The sequence below is a fragment of the Cherax quadricarinatus genome, chromosome 32 (genome assembly GCF_038502225.1).
Source record: "Cherax quadricarinatus isolate ZL_2023a chromosome 32, ASM3850222v1, whole genome shotgun sequence".
NCBI lineage: Eukaryota > Metazoa > Arthropoda > Malacostraca > Decapoda > Parastacidae > Cherax > Cherax quadricarinatus.
Genome location: NC_091323.1, coordinates 29,836,582 through 29,847,183, shown reverse-complemented (window position 1 = coordinate 29,847,183; position 10,602 = coordinate 29,836,582). Strand labels below are relative to the sequence as shown.

The 10,602-nt window shown below is 41.1% G+C and overlaps 1 protein-coding gene across 3 annotated transcripts in view; it reads left to right on the top strand.

The window, feature by feature from the left end:
• Window positions 1-1,695: 1,695 nt before the first annotated feature.
• Window positions 1,696-10,602, top strand: part of LOC128690266 (glycerol kinase 5) — a 77,504-nt gene continuing 68,597 nt past the window's right edge. For 2 of the 3 annotated variants that reach the window (XM_070090576.1, XM_070090574.1), the window contains exon 1: window positions 1,696-1,795. The gene's annotated coding sequence lies outside the window, so the exon portion shown is untranslated. Of the gene's footprint in view, window positions 1,796-2,210; window positions 2,314-10,602 lie in introns of those variants that run through there. The other variant, XM_070090575.1, reaches the window with a different exon arrangement.

Genomic DNA, 10,602 nt, shown 5'->3' with positions numbered 1-10,602 from the left:
AACCGAGTTATAGGACAGACTCATTCGTACTCATCTATTTGTGGTTGAAGGGGTCAAGTCACTGTTTCTAGCCCCGCTACTAAGTTAACTCTCTCTTGTCTGCTTGAGCCTTATTATGTCTTTTCTTAAAGCTGTGCATGGATCCTGCTTCTGCCACTGTTCTGTCTAGGTCATTCTACTTTGTGACCACGCTAAGGCTGGAAAAATATTTCCTGACATCCTTACAACTCGTCTGTGTTTTTAGCTTTCAGTTGGGCCTTCGTGTGCCTGAGATCTGCTTCTCTAACAGACGTTTCCTGTTCGTCCTATGAATTCCGCTCAGTATTTTGTACGTTGTAACCATGTCGTCTCTGGTCCTTCTTTTCTCTAGTGACGGCAGGTTTAGCGGCTATAGTCTTTCCTCTTAACTCTTACATCTTAGCTCGGGACTAGTTTTGTAACAAACCTTTTGCACATTTTCCATCTTCTTTACATGCTTTGTCACATGCGGGTTCCCTATTGGCGCTACATACTCCAAGATGGGCTTGACATATACCATGCAAAGGGTCGTGAATACTTTCTTGTTGAGGTTCCTGAAAGCTACCCTTAAATTTACCAGTCTCAGGTTTGCTGTGGCCGTTAGCCATATTAATGTGTATCTGAAGTAAAAAGTCTGGACCTGTTCTTGACACAAGGTGTTAAGAGAAAGTTATCAGCCTGTTTACCTGGAGTTTACCTGGAGAGAGTTCCTGGGGTCAACGCCCCCGCGGCCCGGTCTGAGACCAGGCCTCCTGGTGGATCAGAGCCTGATCAACCAGGCTGTTGCTGCTGGCTGCACGCAAACCAACATACGAGCCACAGCCCGGCTGATCCGGAACTGACTTTAGGTGCTTGTCCAGTGCCAGCTTGAAGACTGCCAGGGGTCTGTTGGTAATCCCCCTTATGTGTGCTGGGAGGCAGTTGAACAGTCTCGGGCCCCTGACACTTATTGTATGGTCTCTTAACGTGCTAGTGACACCCCTGCTTTTCATTGGGGGGATGGTGCATCGTCTGCCAAGTCTTTTGCTTTCGTAATGAGTGATTTTCGTGTGCAAGTTCGGTACTAGTCCCTCTAGGATTTTCCAGGTGTATATAATCATGTATCTCTCCCTCCTGCGTTCCAGGGAATACAGGTTTAGGAACCTCAAGCGCTCCCAATAATTGAGGTGTTTTATCTCCGTTATGCGCGCCGTGAAAGTTCTCTGTACATTTTCTAGGTCGGCAATTTCACCTGCCTTGAAAGGTGCTGTTAGTGTGCAGCAATATTCCAGCCTAGATAGAACAAGTGACCTGAAGAGTGTCATCATGGGCTTGGCCTCCCTAGTTTTGAAGGTTCTCATTATCCATCCTGTCATTTTTCTAGCAGATGCGATTGATACAATGTTATGGTCCTTGAAGGTGAGATCCTCCAACATGATCACTCCCAGGTCTTTGACGTTGGTGTTTCGCTCTATTTTGTGGCCAGAATTTGTTTTGTACTCTGATGAAGATTTAATTTCCTCATGTTTACCATACCTCATTCTTACCATATCTGTACTCCGTTTCCAGTCTTCTTTTCTCTACCCCTGGCTCTGCCGAGGTTTAGGCATGGGGGATCCACCTAACCTAATTGGTAAATTATTGTTCCTGTTTTTCTTGACGGGAAAAACTTTATTTCCTTCATAATTCCCGCCCAGATTTGGTTAACATTGCCCCTCCCTCCTGACTCCTGTGAAGTAGAGGTCAGTAAGGCGTTAACTTTGATGGTCCTTAATAACCCCAACAACAACATCTGGAGGTGAGTACTTGTGTCTTCCTCTCATGTATTCCCTCAATATTTGAATTATTCATCTACGTATAGCCACGCATTCATCATTTTTTTTACGTATATATTACAAGAACCCCAATTGTAATAAATAACTTTATCTGAGGTTGGGATATCCTGGGTTATCTATACATATGTTGCTATGTATGATAATTTATGTAACTATTTGTGTACCTGTACCTGAATAAACTTACATCCCTAGTCATCAGTACTGGAGTTAGACATGTATGTATGTATATATATATATATATATATATATATATATATATATATATATATATATATATATATATATATAGATATATACACATACATGTATACCAGGAGCTAGGACTCGACCCCTGCAACCACAACATGTATACATGTATACATGTTCATAAACTAGATGCACATGAAACTTTCACCATCACTGTCTGGTCAGAGACTCGCCTACATTACATCTCAGCTGCTTCTCCATGATGTAATGCCTCCACCTCTCCTTCAGACTGCAGGTACTGTGCTTCCCACCTCCAGGACTCGAGTCTGGTTAATTTGTTTCCCTGAATCACTTCATAAATGTTACTTTGCTCAGACTCCAACAGCACATCTAGTCATAAAATCCACTTGCCCTCACTCACTCCCAACATACTCACACACGCCTAGGATGTCCAAGCCCCTAGCTAACACATCAAAGCCAGGATGTCTAAGCAGGGACATCTACTGTTGGTACAGTAGTGTACTGTATTTTTCATATATAACAATTAATACAGTACATGTTTATCTTTGGTGAAACCTATATCATGCGCATTACTAACAATATTTAAACCTTTCAAGGATAGCAAGGATTGCTTTGAAACTGCTGACTGGCTCTTGATCCAAGGAATTAGAGGTACCCTCCCCTTCCTTGGATTGAAATGCAAAACTTACCAGTTAGGCACTTTTCCATTTTAATAATTAATGATGACTGAAATGAGATCCACTACATCTATGTTTTGCTTAATTCCAGAATGCAAAAAGCTGGTGTTGTAAATTTATTTGTCATATATAACTGTAGTGGTGAATCAAATCAAAACAGTAAGATAAGTTAAGATTTTGTTTGGATTTTTAACCCTGGAGGCTTGGCCACCCAGGTTAACCCAAGAAAGGCAGTGCATCATTGAGAGACTGTCCGTCTTATTTCCGTTGTGGTCCTCAATTCCTCAATCTTATCCCTCAGGATGCGACCCACACCAGTTGACTAACACCCAGGTACACGCTTCCTAGGTGAACGAAGACAGTAGTTGTAAACAACAGACATAGCCCCACTCCACAAAGGGGGCAGTAAAGCAACAGCAAAGAACTACAGACCAATAGCACTAACATCCCATATCATAAAAATCTTTGAAAGGGTCCTAAGAAGCAAGATCACCACCCATCTAGAAACCCATCAGTTACACAACCCAGGGCAACATGGGTTTAGAACAGGTCGCTCCTGTCTGTCTCAACTATTGGATCACTACAACAAGGTCCTAAATGCACTAGAAGACAAAAAGAATGCAGATGTAATATATACAGACTTTGCAAAAGCCTTCGACAAGTGTGACCATGGCGTAATAGCGCACAAAATGCGTGCTAAAGGAATAACAGGAAAAGTCGGTCGATGGATCTATAATTTCCTCACTAACAGAACACAGAGAGTAGTCGTCAACAGAGTAAAGTCCGAGGCAGCTACGGTGAAAAGCTCTGTTCCACAAGGCACAGTACTAGCTCCCATCTTGTTCCTCATCCTCATATCCGACATAGACAAGGATGTCAGCCACAGCACCGTGTCTTCCTTTGCAGATGACACCCGAATCTGCATGACAGTGTCTTCCATTGCAGACACTGCAAGGCTCCAGGCGGACATCAACCAAATCTTTCAGTGGGCTGCAGAAAACAATATGAAGTTCAACGATGAGAAATTTCAGTTACTCAGATATGGTAAACATGAGGAAATTAAATCTTCATCAGAGTACAAAACAAATTCTGGCCACAAAATAGAGCGAAACACCAACGTCAAAGACCTGGGAGTGATCATGTCGGAAGATCTCACCTTCAAGGACCATAACATTGTATCAATCGCATCTGCTAGAAAAATGACAGGATGGATAATGAGAACCTTCAAAACTAGGGAGGCCAAGCCCATGATGACACTCTTCAGGTCACTTGTTCTATCTAGGCTGGAATATTGCTGCACACTAACAGCACCTTTCAAGGCAGGTGAAATTGCCGACCTGGAAAATGTACAGAGAACTTTCACGGCGCGCATAACGGAGATAAAACACCTCAATTACTGGGAGCGCTTGAGGTTCCTAAACCTGTATTCCCTGGAACGCAGGAGGGAGAGATACATGATTATATACACCTGGAAAATCCTAGAGGGACTAGTACCGAACTTGCACACGAAAATCACTCACTACGAAAGCAAAAGACTTGGCAGACGATGCACCATCCCCCCAATGAAAAGCAGGGGTGTCACTAGCACGTTAAGAGACCATACAATAAGTGTCAGGGGCCTGAGACTGTTCAACTGCCTCCCAGCACACATAAGGGGGATTACCAACAGACCCCTGGCAGTCTTCAAGCTGGCACTGGACAAGCACCTAAACTCAGTTCCTGATCAGCCGGGCTGTGGCTCGTACGTTGGTTTGTGTGCAGCCAGCAGCAACAGCCTGGTTGATCAGGCTCTGATCCACCAGGAGGCCTGGTCACAGACCGGGCCGCGGGGGCGTTGACCCCCGGAACTCTCTCCAGGTAAACTCCAGGTAAGGAAACTCACCCAGTGTTTCCACCCTTGCCGGGGACTGAACCATGGACAGTGTGTGTGAAGCGAGAACATTGTCTACCAGACCACAGGCCACTGTGGAGTCTTTGGTGATTACTGTTGGATAGATTAAATTTACAATATATTTAGAAGCCAGAAAAAAAGGAGATGGATAGTGACACAGATTTATATATAAAAATCATTCTTTGCTTTTCATTATCAACCTCTTTTCACTTATGATAGTAAGCGTATTATTACAAGTGATGGTTTTCCTGTGACATTGTGTGTACATGTGTGAGTGCTCTTATGCATGTGTTCATTATGAGCATGCTTGCAGGTGTTCATTACGAGCATGCTTGCATGTGTGCTTGCATCTGTACTCACCTAATTGTGGTTGCAGGGGTTGTGTGTGTGTACTCACCTATATGTGGTTGCAGGGGTCAAGTCACAGCTCCTGGCCCTACCTCTTTGCTAGTTGCTACTAGGTCACTCTCGCTCCCTGCTCTATTGTATTATCGTACCTCATCTTAAAGATGTGTATGGATCCTGCCTGTGTGTGTGTGCATGTGTTGGGTGCATGTATTGTGTGCTTGAGTTGTGTGAATATGTATATGTCTTGCCGAATAGGTAAAACTTGTGATTTTGGCTTAAATAGCAATGCTCTTCTGCAGAATAAGGCAAGTGAAAATTTGTGTATGCAATAATTTCACAAAAATCATTCTGAACCTAAATATAAAGATATATTTCATTGTGTTTGTTTATTATTAAATTTTTGTAAACCTATCTAAAATATATTTAGCTTTATTAGGCTAAATTAAATTGTGCTTATTATAATAAGGTTAGGTAAGTTTTCTAAGGTTCTTACTATCATTGGAATCTTGTCCAGTTCTGATGCTATATTTATGTTGTTTTAATCTTAATTCGAGACTTTTACCAGTTTGACTGTAATAAACTTTATCACAAATTTTACAAGGAATCTTATAGACACATCCGTCAGCATTTTGGGGGAATTCTTTATCAAAATTTTTTTTACTGTATTAATATTTTTAAATACAACTTTGATATTAAAAGTCTTAAGAAGAGAAGGCATATCAACCAACATATGTTGGTTCTCCCTTACCATGAAAACTTGGTTGATATGCCTTCTCTTCTTAAGACTTTTAATATCAAAGTTGTATTTAAAAATCTTGATACAGAAAAAAAATTCTTGATAAAGAATTCCCCCCAAAATGCTGACGGATGTGTCTGTAAGATTCCTTGTAAAATTTGCGATGAAGTTTATAACAGTCAAACTGGTAAAAGTCTCGAACTAAGATTAAAACAATATAAATATAGCATTAGAACTGGACAAGATTCCAATGCTCTATTTATTCATGCGAGAGATTTTAACCATCCAATTGATTTTCAAAAAGTTGAGAAAGTTGTATCAAGCAAGTCCATGGTCAACAGGAATATAATTGAATCTTGTTTCATGAAAAGCAGTTTTGACAATAATATGAATATTTCCTTTGGTTTATATAAATTAGATCCATTTATAATTAATAGAATTTGGGAAGAATTTAATAATACACTGGACAAATAATAAATTTTAAAATTCTTAATTCTTGGGTTGAATAGTTTGTTCGTGGGTTGTGTGAAGGACCTGTCTAATTGGGCCAGCGGGTCTGCTGCAGTGTTCTCTTTCTTATGAGTTGTGCATCAGGTGTTGCTTTGTTGTGGGATGTATGTGATAGTGAGGTGTGGTCTAGACCCTTTATATGCCTTTCTTGATGCATTACTTTTATTGTTCCTTGATAATGTGAGTAGTCACATTATCACGAAAGCACTTGGAATTTCTCTGTTCTTTCACAGTGGTCGTTTTGCATGTGTGTGTGTGTGTGTGTGTGTGTGTGTGTGTGTGTGTGTGTGTGTGTGTGTGTGTGTGTGTATATATATATATATATATATATATATATATATATATATATATATATATATATATATATATATATATATATATATATATATATATATATATATATATATATATATTAATCTCAATAACAACACTGTGCTAGCCAAGGATTCGAACCCATGTTGTACTGGCCTGCCTCATGGTAAGCGAGAACCATGAGGCAGGCCAGTACAACATGGGTTCGAATCCTTGGCTAGTGCAGTGTTGTTATTGATCAATACCACTCGTTCGTGGTTACAATAATACATGTATATAAATGCTGCTCGTGAGGCTGGGATGAGAATGAAATTAGCTTAGAAGCTCCCACACCTCTGTATGCCCTCGGATGGTGACCCAACAGCTAGCTGTGTGCTGGCTGCGCCATTCTTGTAGGGTTGGGTGGTCTTGTGGTTTAAAGCGTCATGTGGTTTTCGCTTACCATGAGGCAGACCAGTACAACATGGGTTTGAATCCTTGGCTAGCGCAGTGTTGTTATTGATCAATACCACTTGTTCGTGGTTACAATAATATATATACATGTATATATATATGTAGTATTTATATATATATGTTTAATGAATTTTTAAATAATATGTATATAAGTTGTTTTGGGACCAGTTACTTCAAGTAGAGTGAAATATAGAATTTTTGACTAAATTAAATATTCTGTAATATGTTATAGCATTCAATTATTTAATCTGTGCTAGGTTTTTATCTGATTATGAGAGATACAGTAATGATAATTGTGCTGCTTATAGTCACTAGTCCGTATCTTGGTTATCTTTGGAAGACGCAGGTACTGTAACAACATGTCTTCATCTTCACATTCTTGTGTCTTAATGTCAGTGTATTTTGACTAGTATATTTCATATGTTTTGATGAAGTTTTGATATAGTAACTTGACTTGTTTTGAGTGGGGATGAGTTACTGATTGCTCTAGCTATTCACATGTATGTTGCATGGTAATGACACTCATAAAATGTCATCAGTCAGGTTTTAGTATGATTTTGACTTAACTTACGATATTCTTGTGAATATTTTATTTGGCCTGCTCAGCATTATAGATTTGCTATTCATTGTGTCTTGATTGCTTTATTAGGGGTTTCACATCATAAGTGCTGTAAGATCACACTTTTACCTTGCCTCTTTGAGAGAATTTTCCCCTCTTATCTGTTGCTAGACTTGGAACAAAGTGTAGCTCCAGATGACATACTCTGAAAGAGGGGTGGGAATATTTGCAGTTTGGAGGGGCATCTGAACTGTAGTATTGGTGCACCTCTGGCAAGACAGTGATGAAGTAAATGAGTGTTCCTTCTTTTTTTGGGTCACCCTTTCTCTATGAGAGACAGCTTGTGTGTGTTAAAAACCAACTCACTGACTGTCTCCCAACAAGACAGGGTGACTCAGAGAAGAAAACACATTCACCATCATTTATTCAATCATCATCTTTCCAGATTCATGGAATGCCCTATTTATAATGAAGTACAAAGTACCACTAGCATGAGCCCTCAGTATTCTTTTGAGAAAGAGCTAGATCTAGGTGAAATACCGGAGGCCATAGAGAGTGCATACATAGCTCCTTCGCATAAGGGAGGTAGTAGAGCACTAGCTAAAAATTACAGACCAGTAGCCCTAACTTCTCACATCATAAAAATCTTTGAAAGAGTGACAAGATGGCAGATTACAAATTTCATGGACAAACACAACCAGCATAACCCGAACCAGCATGGTTTTAGAGCAGGATGATCATGCCTGTCACAGCTACTGAACCGTTATGACAGAATTACAGAGGCATTGGAAGATGACCAAAACGCAGGTGTGTTTTACACAAATTTTGCATAGGCGTTTGACAAATGCGATCATGGAGTGATAGTGCACAAAATGAGGGTGATGAGCATTACAGGGAAGGTAGGCAGAGGGATTTTTGGGTTCCTAACACGCATAACACAAAAAGTAGTAGTGAACAGAGCAATATCCAGCATCATCGAGGTAAAAAGCTCAGAGCCCCAAGGCACTGTGCTGGCACTTTTGCTGTTTCTCATCTTCATAGCAGACATAGATAAAAACACCCAATACACTTTTGTATCATCATTTGCAGATGACACTAAAATAAGCATGAAAGTCACTACGGTAGAGGACACTGAAAAATTACAAGACATAAACAGGGTTTTCCAGTGGGCAGTTGAGAACAACATGACATTCAGTGGTATGGAAAGAATGAAGAACTCAAAAGGAACTCTATGTTCAAAACTCAAGAGGGTCACCAAATAGAATGAAAGGAACACTTAAAAGACCTGGGAATAATTATGTCAGCTGACCTTTCTTTTAAAGTCCATAACAAGACAAAGATCACAACAGCCAGGAAGATGACAGAGTGGGTACTGAGAACTTTCAAAACAAGGGAAATAATGCTGATGGTGACACTCTTCGAATCGCTAGTGCTTCCTCCTTTACAGTATTCCTCAGTGCTGATGGCCCCATTCAAAGCAGGAAAAATATCAGAGCTGGAACAAGTACAGAGATTGTTTACAGCTCACATTGAGCCTATAAAGCTTCTAAATTACTGGGAATGCTTGCAAGTCTTGAACGTGTACTCATTGGAGCAGAGTAGAGAGAGATACATGATAATATATATGTACCTGGAAAGTACTCGAGGGTCTGGTCCCAAATCTACACACTGCCATAACAACATACTGGAGTGAGAGATATGGGAGGAAGTGCAAAATAAACCCAGTGAGGAGCAGGGGTGTGGTGGGGACAATAAGGAAATGCTGTATCAACATCTGGGGTCCCAGGCTATTCAACATCTTACCAGAAGATATCAGAAACACAGCTGGAACAAGTGTAGAAGCCTTCAAGAGGAAACTGGGCAAGTATCTTCACCAGTTGCCAGATCAACCAGGCTGTGATGGATATGTGGGGCAGCGGGCCTCCAGCAGCAACAGCCTGGTTGACCAGGCAAGCACCAGATGAGCCTGACCCATGGCTGGGCTCCGAGAGTAGTGAAACTCTCGAAACTCTTCAAAGGATTCAAAGGAAAGGAAAGGACTTCACAGTTAGATTACTTATTATTTTTTTTTTTTTTTATTATCACACCGGCCGATTCCCACCAAGGCAGGGTGGCCCGAAAAAGAAAAACTTTCACCATCATTCACTCCATCACTGTCTTGCCAGAAGGGTGCTTTACACTACAGTTTTTAAACTGCAACATTAACACCCCTCCTTCAGAGTGCAGGCACTGTACTTCCCATCTCCAGGACTCAAGTCCGGCCTGCCGGTTTCCCTGAATCCCTTCATAAATGTTACTTTGCTCACACTCCAACAGCACGTCAAGTATTAAAAACCATTTGTCTCCATTCACTCCTATCAAACACGCTCACGCATGCCTGCTGGAAGTCCAAGCCCCTCGCACACAAAACCTCCTTTACCCCCTCCCTCCAACCCTTCCTAGGCCGACCCCTACCCCGCCTTCCTTCCACTACAGACTGATACACTCTTGAAGTCATTCTGTTTCGCTCCATTCTCTCTACATGTCCGAACCACCTCAACAACCCTTCCTCAGCCCTCTGGACAACAGTTTTGGTAATCCCGCACCTCCTCCTAACTTCCAAACTACGAATTCTCTGCATTATATTCACACCACACATTGCCCTCAGACATGACATCTCCACTGCCTCCAGCCTTCTCCTCGCTGCAACATTCATCACCCACGCTTCACACCCATATAAGAGCGTTGGTAAAACTATACTCTCATACATTCCCCTCTTTGCCTCCAAGGACAAAGTTCTTTGTCTCCACAGACTCCTAAGTGCACCACTCACTCTTTTTCCCTCATCAATTCTATGATTCACCTCATCTTTCATAGACCCATCCGCTGACACGTCCACTCCCAAATATCTGAATACGTTCACCTCCTCCATACTCTCTCCCTCCAATCTGATATTCAATCTTTCATCACCTAATCTTTTTGTTATCCTCATAACCTTACTCTTTCCTGTATTCACCTTTAATTTTCTTCTTTTGCACACCCTACCAAATTCATCCACCAATCTCTGCAACTTCTCTTCAGAATCTCCCAAGAGCACA